The 19,836-nt window shown below is 40.5% G+C and overlaps 1 pseudogene across 1 annotated transcript; it reads right to left on the bottom strand.

The window, feature by feature from the left end:
• Nucleotides 1–737: 737 nt before the first annotated feature.
• Nucleotides 738–19,799, bottom strand: LOC102787664 (uridine-cytidine kinase-like 1; annotated as a pseudogene). The gene is made up of 15 exons (XR_015717034.1): nt 19,710–19,799; nt 15,290–15,477; nt 14,978–15,084; nt 11,725–11,895; nt 11,404–11,475; nt 11,094–11,283; nt 10,931–10,992; nt 9,906–9,922; nt 9,601–9,699; nt 9,427–9,520; nt 7,242–7,304; nt 7,019–7,141; nt 6,684–6,791; nt 6,278–6,434; nt 738–3,867 (listed from the first exon to the last, which is right to left on the bottom strand). The product of XR_015717034.1 is annotated as a uridine-cytidine kinase-like 1 (transcript).
• Nucleotides 19,800–19,836: the final 37 nt, after the last annotated feature.

Here is a 19,836-nt window from a genome sequence, read left to right as displayed (position 1 = left end):
CCTCATTGAGGAGCATGTATGTGCATGTGTGTGAGTAGCATTCCCATGTTTTTTTTATCCGTATGCATGTCTGTGCGCACGTGCACATGTGCCAGAGTAGCGGGGTCTGCGTCTGAGTGGCTGTGAAGTGTTGGGGAGGGAGGGGGAGGGAAAAAAAAAAATAGGTCACCCCTTAAAACAAAAAGCTTGCAGTCAACAGCGCAACCGTCTGCTGAATTTTCATTGGTGGGCTTGTCTCCATGGTAACAGGTTAACCTTGAGGCAGTAGTCACATGGCTGAGCGAGTCTTCTGCTGTCTTGGAGAATACAGCGTGCGTCGTATGACATCCGTGATCACAGTGTCACCCACTCGGCGAAGAGCTATCACAGGAAGAAAAAAAAGGAAAACAGCCCAAAACAAACGAGTAGGAGATTCTGTAGGTGTGAAGATGATACCACGTTCACAGCTTATGTGATGTGATAATCTCGCTGTGAGGAGCATGAATGACTGAATAAACATGAATGAATGAGGCCGTCAGACGCAGTCAAAGTGCATGATGGTGAAAAAACAGAGGATCAGAGAGAGACAGAGGAGAGACAACACTCAGCATAAGGTCACAAAGTGGCTGGGGAGTCCGTTTTTTCTCCAGAAGGATCAAGAGACACGAACACGACAGGAAGGTGATCTTTTACTGCTCATTTTTAGCCCTGAAACATTATTATTTACATGTTCACAAGTGAGCATTAACACACCGCACCCAGCAACAGATCAGTCAGTTAAACTGAGAAGCACAAGGATGTTTCCAGCTGCTCACCTCAAACCTCTAAATTGTGATTCAGGTGAGTCCGTGTGCATTTCCTGTGCTGTAAAATAACACATTTCTCAAAGGTAATAAACACACTATAAATCATACTGGAAGAAGCTTAATGTGAGCTATACTGACCCCTTCAGTCCTTAAAGTGCATTGCAGAGAGGAGCCAGGCGGCCTGTGCGTGAACCCTGAGAGGAGCTTTTAAAGTATTCAAGCGTGAGCATGTGACCGTCGGTGACCTGGCACCTCACAGACACATAATGTCAAACTCCAGCAGTAACTTGGAGTGGTGGATGTGAGGGCTGAAAACTGAATCTGTATCAAAATCTCATGTTTTTCATACCCTATGTACAAGATTTCTATGTTTTACATTTTAATCCTTATCTAATCCCTCCTCTTATGTGTCTTTACTATAAATTTAAAACAACAGCTCTGCTTCAGACATAGGTTTATCCCATTTCATACAGAAAAATCCTTCTAGAGCAGCATAAAGTGTGAAAGTTCACTGAACACTTTCTTGTTGCACCAGCTATTCATAAACTCAGACTTGTTTCCTTTCTAACTATGTATTTACAGTAAATTTTAATGCTTTAATTTGATTTATAAGACACAATAAACCCTACTGGATAAAAAGTGCTCACATTTTTTACTTTTTGCTCTTTTGTATGACGAGGACAAAAGAGAACAGTTGAAAAACAGTAGTAATCTACAACAGTGTTATTACCAATATTTAATTCAGTTTAGTGTATAGTAATAAATCATTATTCTGTAAGACGTCAAACTCCACAGTATTGTGGACGAAGTGACTCCTTATGAGCAGCACTTTGCAACAGTGAGAAGGAAAAAACCCCTTTTAACATGAAGAAGGTGTTGAGGGGCAATTTTCATGTAAAATATCTTTTTTTGCCTGTGCTGAAAAAAAGAACATTTTTAACTCTAATTGAATTCAAATTTACTTTTAAGAAATGCAAGGGAGCGCAGGGCTGCGGAGGTTAGCATTGTTGCTACATAACTAAAGGGGCATTGGTTCAAATTCACTGGCCGACTGGAACCCTTCCTCTGCCTGCGTGGCGTCCCTCCAGCACCCACGGCTTCCTCTCACAATCCAAAGACTTGCATGTTAGGTTCTGCATTGGCTGTAGATGGTTGTCTGTGTCTCTTAGCCTGTGAAAGACTGGTGACTTGCCAGGGTGTATCCCACCTCTCACCCCATGACAACGGAAATAGGCCGCAGCCCCTCTATGATCCTATGAATTGGATATGTGGAAGAAAGGGGATCAAATGCTGTGTAAGTGTAATTACACTGTGTTTATGCCATTACTTTTATATGTTCCCAGTTCCTTTATCCATATTTCTGTCTTAATGCTGTTTTTACCTTCCATGTTTTACCTCTATGTTTTGTTAATCCACCTGCCTGGACTGGAAAGCACTTTGGGTCCAAGCCAGTTGTTTTTAAATGTGCTATAAAAATACAAGTGACTCAACAACTACGTGCAAATGAACATATCAACATATCCCCAATTTATAACAGGCTTCACCACACTAACTTTTATAGCCTGTAAATCCTATAGATCACTGCTGCATTCTATGTGAACCAAATACCCAGAATATAATATTAGCCTGAGCCGTTTAGATGAGTGCAAAAGAGTTAATTGGTTTTAGTTTGCTGCTATGAAGATATGGTTCAATTACATTATAACAGTAAAGGTCTAAAATTATGCTCACAAAATGGTCAAACTAATGACCAAACACGTGACCTATAATGGTGGTAGGGTTCATGCAATCAGACGTTTCACACTCAATCTAAATTGTGTGAAATGTCTTTCTTCTTAAAAACACACATTTCTCCAATGGAGCATAGTCAGAGCTACGTTTAGACACAACTGGTTTTATCGATAGAGATCAGTTCATCTGCGACTTCAAGAATCACACAAATACCTTCAAAATTGTCTGTTGTGCTGTTCACCCCCAAAAAGAAGCACCTCTAACTTTTCATCTAGCACCACCATGAGGATGAAATTTATGGGTTTTTTTTAAAATGTGAAACTTCCAAACAATTATTAGATGAATTACATGTATTCACTAATGTCCAGTAATGAAGAAAAATTAAATTATTTAACCACTTCTACAGCCACAGACAAGCTGACCAATCACCAGTTAACCTGACAAACGTGTCTTCGAACTGCGAAAGAAAACTGGAGGAAAGCCCACATGTCTGTGCAGGCTCTCAGTCATCCAGGTCATGGTAGTCTTAAGAGCTTCAAAAGAAGGCGACTGGACTTCAAGCTGGTAAGAGGAAAGCCCACACACGCACAGGGAGACAGCCTAGCAATCAGCAGAAATCGAGCCTAGAAACTTCCTAATTTTTATTCAAATAATATCATATGTGAGCTTTTCTTTGGTCCAATCTGCTGTACTTTGGTTTGGTAATATGTAAAACTGAGACTGTGAACAAGGCAAGCATTACCTGCTACTGTGAGCATGTTTCCATACTGATGCTGCCTCACGGTGCTGCTGTATTGAACTGGAACTCCCTACATGCATGACAGATTTACACATTACTACAGTCAAAACTACTGAAGACATTCACTATATTTTAATTGCCCAACTAAATTTAGTACATTACTCTTTGAACTTACTCCTTTACTCTTTGGCTCTTACTAAGTTCTGGATTTAAGAACAGCTGGTGCAACCTGGACCCATTTAATTATTGTTATTGGATTATTGTTTTACTGCACCTCAAAGGCAATGGCACCGCTTTACTGTTCAGTATTAAAATATTTAAGATGAATACTCGAGCAGAACAAAATATCCCTCATGCACAAACCTGGACTCAGACATCATCTTCAGAGGAGTAGAAAAAGAATAATTTACAGTACACAAAAGTAAATATAACAGGTTTTTTTTTTGCTAGTCTACACCTGAAGAGGAGGATCCACAACAATTTTCAAGTAGTTTGTGTTTTCTTTCACAGAGTCTCACAAATGTTTGAGTCAGTGTGACAGCTTCTCCTGGTCCTCTTCATCACTCCAGCTGTCGAAGCCATCAGTCCCAAAGTACCGGTCCCCAAAGTCCCCTAAAAACACACACACAGCAGTGCACTCAGAGCGGAGCAGACATCGCCCCTGAAGCCAGGCAAGAGAAATATGTAACGATAAGACACACTGAAAAACACAGTGTGAAGAGATAGTAAAGCTAAATAGCTGCAAAGGTTGAATGAAAGTTTAAACTGAATTTCTGCTTTTGATATAGATCTCTCTCTTTTTTCTTTTTCTTTTTTTTTACAAGCAATGGCTCAATAAGAGAAAGCTATTTTTCCACTGGTATTTTTCAAGGACGTTAAATTGATTTTATGTTCACTTTTCACTTTCTAGTTAAACTCAGCTCACTTCCTACCTGCTTGAATCTAAACAACAACTGCTTGGACGGACATCAGTTTACACACACAACGCTCAAACATTCAGGAGACTCTCAACTTCCAAATATGTGCTCGGTTACAGTGATCAAATGAAGAATTTCTAGTAAAAAAAATCTGTGCTTCTACAGATATTCTGTTATCAGTTAGATAAATAATACATCTTCCAACAATACACAAAGGCTACAGAATATCTGTCTGTATGTTTGTTTCTTTGTCCAAAAACCACTCCTAGGCTGTCAGGAGTTCAGCAACCAAACTTGGCGCACACATACATCGTAGGTCTTATCTGCATCAGATATTACAGCATCGTTATGTTGTCTAGCAACTGCCTTGCAACAGGTTAAAATGATTTGGGTTTGGGTTTTTTTTGCATTTATGCACCTTTAGCACCTTATTAAAGCATCTTGTTGTTTTAATTTTATGACCTTAACATCTAATTTATATCCACAAATGTTGAATTACATGTGATATATTATGACACCATCATGCTGCCTAGCAACCGCCTACCCACGGGCTTTAATGACCCATTTTGAGCATATAAAACCATCAACTACCCCTATTTTTTGTCTCAGTGTGATTAAAAATATCAGTTTGCATAAACGCACATTTGATTGAACCTTATTATGCAGCCCCAAGACTTGTTTCTTTCAAACACATTTGACCCACAGTTCATAACGAGTCTAAATTGATCGGTAGAGATTTATGTTACATCTGCAGATTTGACTGGATGTTCACAACTACCAGCCTGCACAAGACTATCTGTTTTTTCCCCCGGTAACTATAACATTTATAAACTTATGCATTTCCCTGTTTGCATTTTCTTGCATGTGCTTTGACCTTAGAGGCCGCCATATGTTTTCATTCTTGTTCTTTCTCATTGAAAGAAAAAGTGCAGACCAAATTGTTCTTTAACTTCCCTTTTTTATTTAACAGCTAAACAATATCGCCTCCTGCAACTCTTTTGGACTCACTGCAGTCAAGCGTTTGGTCCTCGGCAAAGCTGAACAGAGACACCCCTGATTTTGGCTAAGCTAAATGATGGGCTCTCCGATATGTCCGCGTTCGGCACTGCTGTCCCTAACTGCATTTTCACACATGAACTTCAAATAGCATTGCTACGATCAGGCTGTGATCAGGTTTCCACAGCTATCTTTTCTGATGTGCACGCTTCAGGAAATAGTCAGCTTCAAACACACTGTCACTACTAGAAATACTCTGTGTGGATTAGGTGGGGTGCTGCCAGGATGGCGCAACTGGAGGCAGGACAAAGGATGACCACTCATTAGCAGCAAATGTACTAGACGATTAGCTACACCATTCACACATTGGTGCAATCTGATACCAAATGGATCCTGTACTAGGCAGCAGGCAGATTAAAGACCGGCTAAAATGCAATGTGAGTGCATCGGACATTTGTGTTAACACTTGTCCCTTTATCAGGTAAGTGTGAGAAAAGTTCAGGACTGCAATGCCTATAAGCAAATGAGTTTTATGAGATTTCAGGTGTAATATTATACTTCCTATACCTGCAAAAAATTTTGTGCCATCATGTGCACCTCAAAAAACAGCTGCAGTATTTTCACTTGTATTCTCTGCAGGACAAGTTACATAATCATATGTAAGTAGTTCTGTTTGTAAAGCTACGAGTGGGCCATCTGATGTTCACGTTGCTCACTCACTCAGTAGTGACAGAAAGAGAGGTTTGCTTCAAATCTAACATGACACAATCATAATATTACAAACTGCTGGTACAAGAAATTTAATTTGTCAACTAGAGAAACAGATGCTTATTATCTTTTTGTCTGCTGCTTTTTATTTCCTGCACAAAGCTAAAATCATGAACCCAACACCTGCACGCTGAAGGCGGTGTGGTAAGCTAATGAAGATTTATGAACTTGCATTAAATCTTTATTTTTGTACGTCAGCTATAATTCAAAAGTTTTCTCCTGCTGACTCCAAACTGGAAAAAAAATACTTCAGGTAAAATGTGTGCACAAGTAGGAACACAGGCCATCTGAATTTACAAGACAGTACGTGAAAGAATGAAAAAATGCATGGAAGTGCTTACCGATACCAGGAATTACATGTAAAAAATCATCCAGGCCCTTGTCCACAGCAGTGGTGATGATTTTGACCTTTGGGAAGGCATAGGCCACAGAGTGCACCCCGAGCTCTGCCATCAGCAGCGACACCAACATGATCTTATCCTCCTGCACCTCATGATCCTGCTCAGCCACACACATCACAGTGAAACAGTTAGTGGCTTCTTGATCACTTTAAGAAGCTCAGTAAGTGGAAAGGATTCATTTGAGGTTTTCCTTGCAGGAATAATACAACTCAAACTGCACCAGAGAAAAAGAATAACATCTACTCAATGCCCACACAGATGGGTAATAAAACACATGTGACTGCCCAAGAGGAGAGGGTCCCTACTGCTGCCTTACTGCAGGGTAATGATGCTAATTTCCACCCACCAATAGGACTCGAACTGCCATCATGGCAGCAGCGCCGGTGGAGACTGTGCTGTCCATTAGGATGACATGATCTTCACTGATGTCTTTGGGCAGACGCAGGTAATGCAGCTGGTGAGGCCAGAGAGGAGGAGACCAGTTACCATGGTTACAAAAGCAGGAAGGGTAGTTACCACGGAGACACACATCATGTGGAAGGGAAAAAAAATTTAAAAAAACAATCAAAACATTTTCATCTTTTGTTTGATGTGATTTTTGAGACACACCCAGGAGCGCGTGAAGTCTTGAAAGCAAAGCACGCACATGGATTTGATGGTAAATGACTCATATTTTTCTACCTCTGGCTCGCCTGAGTCGAGGTTGGTCTGGATGAGGATCTTGCCGATGCGGACGTCCTTGCACACGGCCCTCAGGGCGGGCTCCATGGTCTCTCCTGCGCGCAGGATCGACACACCGGTGATCTGAGGAGACGAGGCAGCAGAGCGAGCATGATGACAGAAACCCTGAGGTCATATTCGACTGGAAGCTAACAAGACCTTGTAAAACAAGAACATCACTTACCCCTTTACCGTTGTAACTGCAGCCCTCGTAATCATGGCCCTGTGGGGTCTGAACTGAACACGGCTGCAAAGGCAGAAGAAGAAATGATGTTTTATTGCACACCAAACACCCCACAAACAAACACACCGACATAAAAAAGTGGCACTAAAGAAAAAATACACAAATATAAACCTGATCTTTAACACAAACACTACATTTGCACAAGAGTTCTCAGATTTATTTATTTTTTTTATTTTTGCTGTAATGAGTATCATAGTGACTTATTTAGTTACTTTTTCAGTAGGTAATCCCTATGAATCAAAAGCTCAAGCTTCACACACTCAGTGTAAGGCAGTTTTCTTTTTCTTTTTGTCACTCTGTGTGATGGCAGTGAAAACAGAAATCCCTCACATGGTCATCTCATGCACACAGCTCTGGCTAGCAAGAAGCTTTGGTCCGCACAGAAGCCACGCCCACCTGATATAAAAGATTTTGTTCACAAGGGGCAGCCAAGAGAGAGTAGCTTTGAAGATTTGAGCTGCACCTAGACTCTTCAATCCCTTAAAAAAAAAGTTTATTTTTAAAATGTGAATTATGCAAAGCTACTTCTCAGAAATCCAAATATAAAAACCTGGAGGTGCAAATGGGCATAATGGGGCCACTTCAAGTTTTATCATATTTCCGTGTTACTTTCCTTGCAAAAAAAGAAAGAGAAAAAAGAAAAAAAAAAGAAACTCCCCGGTGAAATTAATTGTTACTGTTTTATGTGACTGAGGAGAAGCTAATAATATCAGCTCATTATGCAGAAAGGTAAAGTCAGCAGATTTAGAATGTGAAGTATGAAACATGCCCTCTGGATAATATGACTAACATGCACGAGCTAACTGTGAAGGGGGCTCTAATGAGGTGCTTTACTCAGTAAGCCTAACAAGTTTTATTACAAGAGTTCACATCAAAAAGGGCAGCTTTTCATTCCTCAATTCAACATAAATAGTGTTCACTTAGCTTTAACACAAGTACATTTTCAGAGAAATACAGAGAAATAATTATGTTCTGTTAAGTGGTTTTGGTTGTTAACCGCTAGGCAAGCAGTAGAAGGTATGAGGATGAAAAAAGTGAAAACAGGGTTGTCTGCAGTTCAGTGAATCAAAGAAAAATAATTGCAAAAAGCTTTAAAGCTGTTTTGTCATGATAGAATATGAAGATGAAGTGGTTTTCATACACAGTATGTAGAACATAACGCTATAGTTACAGACAAAACTTCTTGTTTGCATGACAGTGACAGGCATCACTGAAATTTGGGAGCCGACAGGGTTCACCATGGCTTATTTTACTTTTTTAATTGATACAGCCGACTTGTGAAACATGAAATGTAAAATTCAGATTATTTTTTAATACTTGCTCATACTTAGTTTGATTATTTAAAGGAACACGTGTATTGCACTTTCATACATCCAGCAGGCACATTGCAACTTTGTCGTTGTTGCGGTGTTTGTGTCCGTGTCCATCGAGGGGTGCAAAAAACTGCAGTTCCTTTAGTGACCACTTGAGGCTGGGTGCAAAACGAGTAAATCCCCATACACTCCCATTTTAAAATGTCCAACTTTACAGCTTTAAAAAAAGCTTTTTGGGCTCTACAGATAGTTTTGACTCTTCCAAAAAGTCTGAGACAGGTGACTTTTTTTATAAGTCACCCACCAGGATGATTGAGTAAAAGATGTGGCTGCGCTGATTTACAGGCAGCCAAACGGTATCTGCTCGGACTCATCACAACACTTCGCTTCACTGTGTGTGCCGTTGGTGACTTTTGAAGCATTTTGATTGATAACCTGACTAATGTTATGTCTTGCTGTGTAGTCAAGAACATCCCAGTAGTTTGTTATTCATTTTTGGTGAGTGTATTTAGGATTAATTATCTGGTATGTTGTTTCTCAAGCCCTTTTATCCATGCAAGGTAACTTGTGGCTCTAAAAAAAAACCAACACGGTGGGGGCCAAAACGCTAATGTTAAAGCTTCAAAATGCAGTCAGCTTGAAACCAAAACTATGAATTAAAATATGAGAAACTCAATAGATTTGGAGGGAATTAATTACTGTTTTTTTGTTTGTTTTGTTTGTTTTAATCACTATGAGCAACTCTTTTCATGCAAGGGTAATCATATTAATAAAAAGTAATGATTCTAGATATTCAAACCAAGTTTACTCACCTGAGATGGTAGAAATGTTAGAGCGTGCTCTATGAGAAGCCGCATTAACCTCTTTGAGTAGAAGATAAACTCGTCTCGGCTGGTTTCTTTGTTCCTGCGGCGGAGGGAATCAAAACGTTTTTAAATTTCAAATTATAGGACTGCAGGAAGGACATCATGATCACATGTCACTACCTGATGATGGTGTGCAGGCCCCTGACCTGCGGCGTACTCTCGAGGACACTGAGCGTCTGGGGCAACGGCTGCGTCTGCTGGGCAGAGGCCAGGAGTGCCCTGAGACAAAGCAGATCAGATCAAAAGGTTTAACTTTGTTAGTCCGACACACTATCAGAGAAAAGAGATTCTGAGGCGGCAGGGAGTTTTCAGAGAGGGCAGATGGGGCACAGTGTGGAAGCCATAGAGGACACAGTTTGAATATAAAATTTCCAATTAAAATAAGCCGACCAAAGTCACAGAAGTGAAAATATGTATCAGCATACCTGACACTGAGTTCACGCTGCATAAAGGGAGGACAGAGAGAGACGATAAATGAAAATAATAGTAGAGAAAAAAATAATGTTTCAGAAGATAAGGATGGTGATGCTGTTTTTCCTATTTAAAAAAAAAACCCTTTTAATATCCTGCCCTGACACTGCTAATGCGCAAAAAGCACACTTGGATAGAAAAACCAAAATAAAACACTTTCAGTCCTGGATCGGCCTCCCCGCAGCCGGGACCTGAACATTACCGAAGCAGTGTGGAATCATCTTGACACAGAACAAAACAAAAGGCTGCCAAAATCCAATGAAGAGTTTTGAATGTCCCTCAAGAAGCTCGGAGAACTATTCCTAAAGAAAAAGCTTCAGGAGTTCAGGCTGTGCTCAAGAATAAAGGTGGTCACACCAAATATTTTGCACGTGCATGCATTAGAACTGTATAAACTCTATTTCTGCCTTATATACTGTATGTTTGCATGTTTCAATAAATCACTGCAGCTCTTTCGCATTTAAACACCAAAAAAATGAGATGACTTTGGCAGAGTCCTGTATGATTTTAGTTGGTTTCATTCTGTCTTTGCATTTTGATAACTAAAATCGACATTCACATCTATTCTTTGTTTTTCGTTTTAGTTACTGAGTACATTTGTTCCTAATTATTTTTTTACTGGGGTACTGTTTTCAGGATGAGCCACATTCGACTGACCCAGCATGTTCATCACAATAAAGGAACATGTCATCCACTACAACTGCAGGACTCAGTTTTCACTGGCTTTTGAACAACAGTAGAGGTCACATGGCTACACACATAACACTTGTAAAATCAACAAATCTCAGGTTTTGTGTTTTTAATTCAGTTTGCTGGCAATATTTTTCAAAGTTAAAGGGTTAAAAATGTGAAAGCTTGCTCGATGTATTTTTCTTCTGATGCCACTTATCCCACAAAGAATTGGGAGTCTGCATGTTTCAGCCTTCAGACACATGGTGGCACCATGCTCTCAAGTATACGGAGCGATTTGGTGACTCACCTCCTCCAGCTGGCTGTGAACATGCTGGACAATCAGATCAATGGCCACCATATTCCCACCACCTTGGAGGGAACAAAAAGCCGAGAACAGCCAGTGTTAACAAATATGTCCAAACATTTTAGTTTAGGTGGTCTTTAGGAAAGACGAGGCCTGTCTGACTCACCTCTTGGTACAACAATATCTGCCAGCCTCATGGTTGGTTCGATGTACTGCTCAAAGGCTGGCTTCACAAACTTGTTGTATTGCTTGATTACGCCTTCAATGTCCCGTCCACGCTCTGTGATGTCTCTGCGGAGCCGGCGGACGAGCCGAATGTCTGAGTCTGCGTCCACAAAGATTTTCATATCCAGGAGCTGCAGGTGCGACGAGCCAACAGTTCAATAATGTTCATTTCAGCCAAGCAGCTGCACAGACAATTCCTGGTGATGATTAGTCGTTCAAAAGAAAGGAAATAAAAGAATGCTCTGTCTTACCTGAAGAAGCTCTTTGTCTGCAAACGACATAATTCCTTCAAAAATGATCACACTGGCACCGTACACATTTTTCTGCAAGAAGAGGAGGGAAAGTCGAGTCTTTAAAGAAGAAAGCGGCGCCACAAACAGTCGTTTGAGCTTTTATAAGATTAAAGCTGCAGTGTGTCGCATTGACACACAGTTTTTAAAAATTTTAATTTCATTTAAGTTGAATACATTTTCAGCTTTGAATGCTGCCTCAACACTGGGGTTCTTTCTGGTCCATCTCATCTTTGGCACAATCAACAGAGGTTCCTTTAAAGCAATAAAAACCAAACTCACCCAGTCTTTATGTCTCATGTGTGTGGTGAAATCATACACCGGGATCTTCACACTTTTGCCCTGCTTCAGTTTTCTCAGGGTGGAAACCAGCAGCTCAAAGTCAAATGCTCCCGGGTGGTCAAAGTTGTAGTCGTTCTTTGCGGCCAGAGCCTGCTCCTCAGGGGATAAAACCTGAAAGACACAAAATAAAGATGAATTTCAGAGGATCTTCCTCATTAACTTGATTAACTATTTAAAGATTTTAAATGAGGGTTTCTTTTATCATTTAGATCAGCTTATTACCACGAATATGAACCATTAAACTCCTGGGCTGAAAATGCAGTTTTATTATAATGCTAACAACTGCACTTCTTCTAATGGCCAATGACTTCTTTAGGCTCTGCAAACAAGTCAGTCCTCATAGACTCCAAAGTTAAAATACATAACTTAACAGAATTTAAATAATGTTTTAACTCTGGCACAAAACACAGCTTTGATTTTTTAAGTTAATGTACCCATTTGTGACAAGTGTAGTGAGGGTGAATTTTTCAAAAACTGACCCATTTATCCTTTGCTAACGCCTAAAGTTAGGAACGTGGACCATCTGACAGAGATTTCATTTCAGCTCAGTCAGTCACTGAGATGGACGTCTCAATTGCATTGGTGCCTTCTTATTAATGCAATTATCTGACAAAAACTACAGATTGCTGTGCTGTTAATTGTAACAGCAGATTTTCTTCTGTGAAGTTGTGTTATTACTTTTAGATTATATTATTAATTAGCTGATACGTTTGTCTGTGGATGCAGAAGAGAGAAGTAAGACTTCAGCATACCTCATTTTGTCTTAATTTACTGATCCCACTAAACATTGGACGTCGGATAGACGTTCAGATCTATATTGGGTCCGTTGGTCAACGACTAGTTCTGGACAACTACACACAACCAAACTAGGTCTACAATTTGGACGTCCAACCATGACCCAGCTTGGACGTCAACATTTGAACTTTGGACTTCATCTGGACGTCTATGATAGGTGCAGGAAATTTATATGATTAATAAATGTAAAGGTAATAATAAAGGTAATAAAGGTGTAAACAAAAATCAACTGGTAGCCTATAGAAAACATGTCCTCCACCCTCTGGACACATGGGACTAAGAAGCCTAAAGATGCAGTGAAAAAACGGCGTGTAAAATGTGTCTATGTTTGACGTTGAAAAGTTGTCCACAATGACCACTTCGGGACTACAAATAGACTGTACACGAAGGTCCTATGGACATCAACACTACATGTTCAGTAGATGTAGAAAAAAAGACCTGTCATTACAAAACAAGTCCTTTAGTCGACCAAAATTTGACGTCCAAAATTGACACATAAAAGACGTCACTCTGATGTCACTGCGCAGTGGGAAGATTTGATGATGATGATGAGATGAGATAGCCTTTATTTGCCCACAACTGAGATGACAGACCTTGCCGATCATGGCATAAAGACGGGAATATTATTTACTGGGCTCAAAAATCCAAATTTAATAATCAATGGCACTGATTTAATGCTGGATGGCAGGGGTGGTGGATTAGCTCAATTACCATTTGGAAAGTTAGTGGTAATTAACATTTTCTATGTATTTTATTTAAGAAATAAACTAACTAACTACAATTTTTTTCTTTTACTGATCTTTTAAACTCTACAAGACAACAAACATTTGCAGTTTCTAAAATGTTGGACTCTATCAACAAAAGATGAAGTTATACTTTTGATACATCTTCTTGGCTAAACCACATTTTAAGATGTTAAACCTGATAACAGCATATGTGGTTTATTCAAAATGACTGGTTCGTGTCTCTGTGATGGTGATGAATCATTTTTTTATTATGTGGTTCTGAACACTGGGACAGAAAACATAAATAGTAACATTTCTCTTTGTAATTTACTAACTTAAGATTTATTTATGTGACAAATTTAATTGAGATCAAGAGTTCCTTTGCAGCAGAGCAAATAGTTACACTCTTTCACTCAAAAAAAACACCCACAATGCACAAAAATAATTGGAAACATGAGCAAGATTTAAAGTCTTATAGAGGACTGAAAATCTCTGCTTATGAGTGTGCGGCTTACAAGAAAAAAGTTGGTCTGAGGAACTTGTTATGACTCTCTATCTGTAATGATTAGGTTTTCCCAACTGATCTCAACTAAAGAAGTTGAGTCTATGAAAACAAACACAGATCACAGATCAGTGGGTGCTTTCTGGACTGTTGACTGTGTAACTCACAGCTGGTGAGAGCCGTAGCTGTCTGCAGTAATGAATAGCACGTGGCGCTGTGGTAGAGCGCATCCAGTGGTTTATAGCATTAGCGACAGCATGAACACACAGGATAGGTCCATAATCCTGTGTAGACAGTATGGTGGATCGTATAATGACTTGTTTTGGCTTGAGCATCAAATGGGAACTTTCTGTGTTTGAACAAGATTGAGAACAATTTACTGTCTAAACAAAATATACAATGTTTCTGCACTGTATGAGTTACGTGCCAGTTTAGAGCATGGATGGAAATTTTCAATTAATCTGACATTTTTTCTGAAGATTTAACAAACAGCCTAATATGTTGGTTTCCTGCTGGGACTCAAATTGATTACCTCTACCAAGAAAGTTATGTGATTGGCTCTGTTTGTTGTCAGGATTACACAAAAGGTTCTAAAACAAATTTACACGAAAATTTTACTAGTGGTGTGGCTTAGTTTCACCTAGAAATCTGGATTCAGGGTTTTGTTAATGAGACTTCTTTACACATATTAAAATAAAAACTGTGAGATATACTTTTGGATCCAGAAACTCAATTCATAAAGGCTGTGGAGGGAATTTTTAGTCTTGGTGGAAACCTCAAACCTTTCTTGTTTAGTATACAGTGGGTGATTTAAATGAAGTTTAATTGATGTTCTTACAGTGTATTTTGTTCCAGGTTCCTCCTAAACACAAATATGTTACTCCATTGTTCTCTGTTCCTTTTCCCCTGCAAATCTCTGTAGGTTTATTTTCACTGCTGCGGCACATGAATAGTCTGTCATTCGAAGGCTGTAATTTTAAGGCAAAACCACAACCTCTTATTAAATCAAGTGACAGCAGTACAGTGATTACTTCGAGTCTGTGATGGAAAAGCTCCTAAGATTACCGAAAGATTTTCTCTGCACATAGATAATTTCTTCCTTTAACAAGCCAACAGATAATCTGTAATAATTACCAAATCGATAAAGACAAAAAACACAAACAGGCATCACCTTGTAGAAAGAATCCATCGACAGTAGCACAACCCACGGCACATCCAGGGCCTCAATGATCTTATTGGCCACGGTGGTCTTCCCTGAGGCGCTGCCCCCACACAGCCCTGCAGATCCACACAGCATTTCAAAGGCCCATTATGTGTGTTTTTCAGAGTGTGTCTAATGTTGTCTGCTGGTACGCATGTGTGATAGCACTAAAATGTTTATGGGTATAATATGAGAGAATAGGACATTAAGGACAGCTTCTGCAGCTCAAAGCCACGACTTGGCAATCTGGAGGACAAACAACATCATCAGTGAGTGTCGTACCAATGACAAAGGCCTCTTTTGACTGAGCGCCGTGCTCGTCATACCAGGGCGGCCGGCCAGCAGTGTAGATGGTGCGTGTGCCTGTGCGGAGCAGAGGAGGCTCTGTTTTACTCAGCGAGGTAGCGCTCTTCCTGCGAGGGGCCCCGGCCGGGGGCAGGAGGCGGTCCAACGAGTCCTCCCCGCTCCCACTGCAAAAACAGCAAACAGCAGGGCAGGTCACAGCCTGAACAAACGATCCATGGAAGGAACGGGAGGGAAACTGTCGCAGCTATAGGCCTATAGAGTTATTAGAGCAAATGATGTAGTCTGTATTCTCTGATTTCTAATGCAAATGTATATTTATTTTGAAAATACTTGCTGGGCTTTTCTGCATGATGCAGCTAATTTACAGTCACACACAGTGCTAACACTAACATCACTAACAAGTATTTTTTTTTGTGCTTATGGTCTTAAGAGTTAAAGGTTAGCTAAAACTTATGGCGTCTTCAATAGAGATAGATAGATGGATTGAATTGATTTGGTCTGTATCTTTTGACTTATTTAAGCTAGCTTACTAAGTCTTAATGTACTAAATAGAGGACATCTTGGGCTTTCCATTGATATCTCATGTTTTTGGGTGGCCTTTCTTAGCTCCAAAGAGGAAGGAAATCACAAAAAAAGTTCAAGTTCCTCAGTTCTCAGGAGGATATATTAACCAATTGTACAGAAGCAACTCAAATTTATGCTTGAATAGAAATGCAACTGGCCCATATACACATACATGTACATTCATACCTACACATTCATAGAAATACAAACAAACACATACAAATTAAATTATATATTTATACATATTAAAGTTAATTAGTTCTTTTCTTCCAATAATTCTGAATTTAGAAAGCATTAAATCTGTACCATAGCCAACCATCCTTAAACATCCTGTTTAAATATTTTACTAAAAAATGTGGAGCTCATGGTCAAAAACAACAACAACAGCAAGATTCAATTTCTAGAATGCCGACACCTGCTGTGCAAGCAGAAAAGAGTTTTGTCCCTTTACGCAAACACATTACTGTTTATGAGCTCTGCTGTTGATCACTGAGGATGTAAAATCTCATATAAGGGCCACATCCAGTTTTTCTTTGAGGAAAATCTCTATCCTGATGAGAAGGAGCTCTTTCAGTACTAAGATGATATGAATCATATGCTCTGAGATTTACAGGAACCACGTTTAAACATAAGTGAGCGTTTCTGGGAGACTTTACACTGACAGTTTGTGCCACCATAGTTAAGAAGAATGGTGTTTCACCCCTCCAGTGAAGTTCTGAGTCTTCAGGAATTACACATATGAATTACTGGAGCTTTTCTAGCATGTATGAGCTAGCATGTACTTTTCTAGTATGAGAACACTTGATTAACATAAACATATGGTGGTTTATAGTAATGTATACTTTATTGATCCCCGTGGGGAAATTCTTCTCTGCATCTAACCCAGTCTGTCAGTGAAGCAGTGGGCAGCCATTGGGCGTCCAGTGAGTAGTGTGTAGGGACGGTACCTTGCTCAGGGGTACCTCAGGGTAGCCGGATTCCAACCCCCAACCTTCCAATCATGGGGCCAACACTCTACCTACTGAGCTATCCCTGTCCCTATATAGGATGGAAATTTGCTGCTACTGTTGTTCCGGCTCAACCTCAGCAAGCTGAGAGTTTGAAAAGCTAACGTCACTGTACGCTCAAGATAGTGAATGCCAAGTTGATCCATAGGCATTTGTGCACGTAGATAAAAAGTGTGCGTGAGGGTGACTGCAGCTTGTAGTATAAAGGCGTTGTGAGAGCTCAGTAGGAGTGGAGATGTACTATTGTTATCGTAACAATGCTATAAACACATGCTGTGATTCTTTCTCTTCACTATTTTAAGTTCTGATACTGTAGCCACAAAACAAAAGCTTTAAGTTACACTGTCATTTCTTTTACGGTTATGGTGCAGTACTGGCATAAAGAATATGAATACTGCTTTACCTCTGTCTATAGTGTAGTAGTAAGACTGTAAGGTAATTTATTAGGTACACAGCAGCTTAGATCACAGTGATTTAGATTAGGCTCACATCACCATTAACGATGGAACATGGAAAAGTCAGCTTAGCTTTTGCGTCATGCTCTCTGGGGACTCTTTCTGGACTTATACACTCCCACAGGCAATAATTAGAAACTAAATCGGTACCCTGCTTGTTTTGGATGTGATGCACTACTACAGCGCATGCATACTAAATGGGACAAATCTTGAATGGAAGTGAAGACTAATGAGTGTTTTGCATATTCGAGGTCATTATAATTGTGCAGTAATGACACATTTCAAGCAACCCAAATAAACCCAGCTCTCACACCAAATCACTGCAAACTAATCCGGATACGGCACTCCCTCTGACCTGTCAACAACCCCTGGTTGCGGACTATTTATAGCACTCACACACGTATTCACAGTGTGTATGCGAGCTTTGTTGGGGGAAAACCAGCAGGGTGTCTGTGTTGAGAGAAAACAAATGGTAAATATAATGGTAAATGGCCTGTATTTGTATAGCGCTTTTACTAGTCCCGCCTAGGGACCCCAAAGCGCTTTTACACGTCCAGTCATCCACCCATTCACTCTCACATTCACACACTGGTGGAGGCAGCTACAGTTGTAGCCACAGCTGCCCTGGGGCAGACTGACAGAAGCGAGGCTGCCATATCGCGCCATCGGCCCTTCTGGCCAACACCAGTAGGCGGTAGGTGAAGTGTCTTGCCCAAGGACACAACGACCGAGACTGTCCGAGCTGGGGCTCGAACTGGCAACCTTCCGATTACAAGGCGAACTCCCAACTCTTGAGCCACGATCGCCCCGTGAAAACAACAGCAGCAACACTGCAGTCAGCCACATCTTACCTGCGGTCAGACCTCAACGACCAGCAGCCGGAGATTCTGGCTCCTGTGCAGTCCAGCAGAGTCAAATCTGCTTCGGACGACAACCTGTTACCCTCCAGCTCACCCGTCACTGTGGCAACCTCCCCAAAAACAACAGCAAGCGGCCCTCAGCACTGACCGAGGCCGTGAACGTGTTAATTACAGGTCTATTTCTAGTCTGTTTTCACTTTGTGCATTCACTGTGAAGCCTTAATCATCTGAAAAATCTGCTCTTCTCCCCGTGTCCTGCTTTCTCTCTCTCTGCGAGAAAGTGAGTGACAGAGTCTAAGAGGATCACTGTAACACTGACAGCAAAGAGCTGCTTGGCTGGTATTAATAGAGCCACCTCTAAATAAAAAGAAGCCATGATGGATGTCTTCTGTTGATCCTTCCTTTCAGTTCACTGACCTGATCAACAGAAACACTACAAAACCAAATGGGGCAAAATGATTTCTTATGATACACTTCATGTGAGAAAACAGTGAAAACTGTCAGTCTCAGCCCTTGCAAAGGGACTTCGGCTGACCAACAACCCAAAGGACAAAGACAGAAGACAGACAGAAAACTGAAAACTGTAAAAATCATTCGTTATCATTTGTTATCTTCAATATCGCTTCACCATTCTAGTGCTTATGGTGTCTGACCACTGGGTTGAGTTTCGAGTTCTTTAATATTCGTCTTTACAGTGAATCTTGTGACACTGAGTCTTTGTTGTCTGCTGTTATTTGATCGTTATTCTTGTTTTGGTTTTTTTGGCGTTTTAATTTTTATTATGTCCATTATCATGTCACGTGTTTCGTCCCGTCACAAAGCTCAAATCACCTCAAACTTGTTTCATGAACATGACCATGAGTTCACTGTACTCACAGTCACCAGATCTCAATCTAACAGGGCACCTCTGAGATGTGGTGGGACAGGAGATTTGCATCATGGATGTGCAGCTGACAAATCTGCAACAATTGTATGATACTGTCACGTCAATATGGAAAGAAATGTCTGGCGTGTAGTACTCTGATTACATTCATAACAGGCTAAAATAAGTTTAACGAGCGCCACCTCAAACTTCTCCAACAGAAAAAACCATTAAGGTATTACTTCCTTGCTAATGTTTGTAATAAAGCTTGAAATGCAGAGGTTTATATATGATCACAGATTTAACTCGTGACTTCAGAGACTGTGACGCACGACTGTGTCAGCATGCAGCTCGCCTACTTCTGAAGCGCATTTGATGCACCTTCATCCCCCATCGTCATGATACTGATCAGTTAATAACTAACTAACAGAGACAGGGTTTAACGGAATGGTGTGTAAACATCTGTTTATAGGAGGTGAAGGAAGGAGGAGGAGAGGAGAAGGGGCGTCAGTGTGGTTAGCGTTATACAGGACGAAGCTGCTGCGGACTATAAACATGTGAATAAAATAAAATAAAAAAACTGCATTAATTATTTCAGGATTCAAAAAAATTCAAACACAGGAAAAAAATACTGATAGCATCGTGTACCTGTCCGAGCGGGACGTCATTATTTTTACCGCACTTCGCCTCCGCTGGGATCCTTAGACCTCGAAGCCGGTAGCGGCTGGTTAGAGCCATGGATAGTTTCTTCGTAGCTGTGCGGAGGGATTGTGGG

This window comes from Neolamprologus brichardi, chromosome 20 (genome assembly GCF_056152115.1).
Source record: "Neolamprologus brichardi isolate AB-2024 chromosome 20, ASM5615211v1, whole genome shotgun sequence".
Classification (NCBI taxonomy): domain Eukaryota; kingdom Metazoa; phylum Chordata; class Actinopteri; order Cichliformes; family Cichlidae; genus Neolamprologus; species Neolamprologus brichardi.
This window is presented reverse-complemented; position numbering and strand designations above follow the sequence as displayed.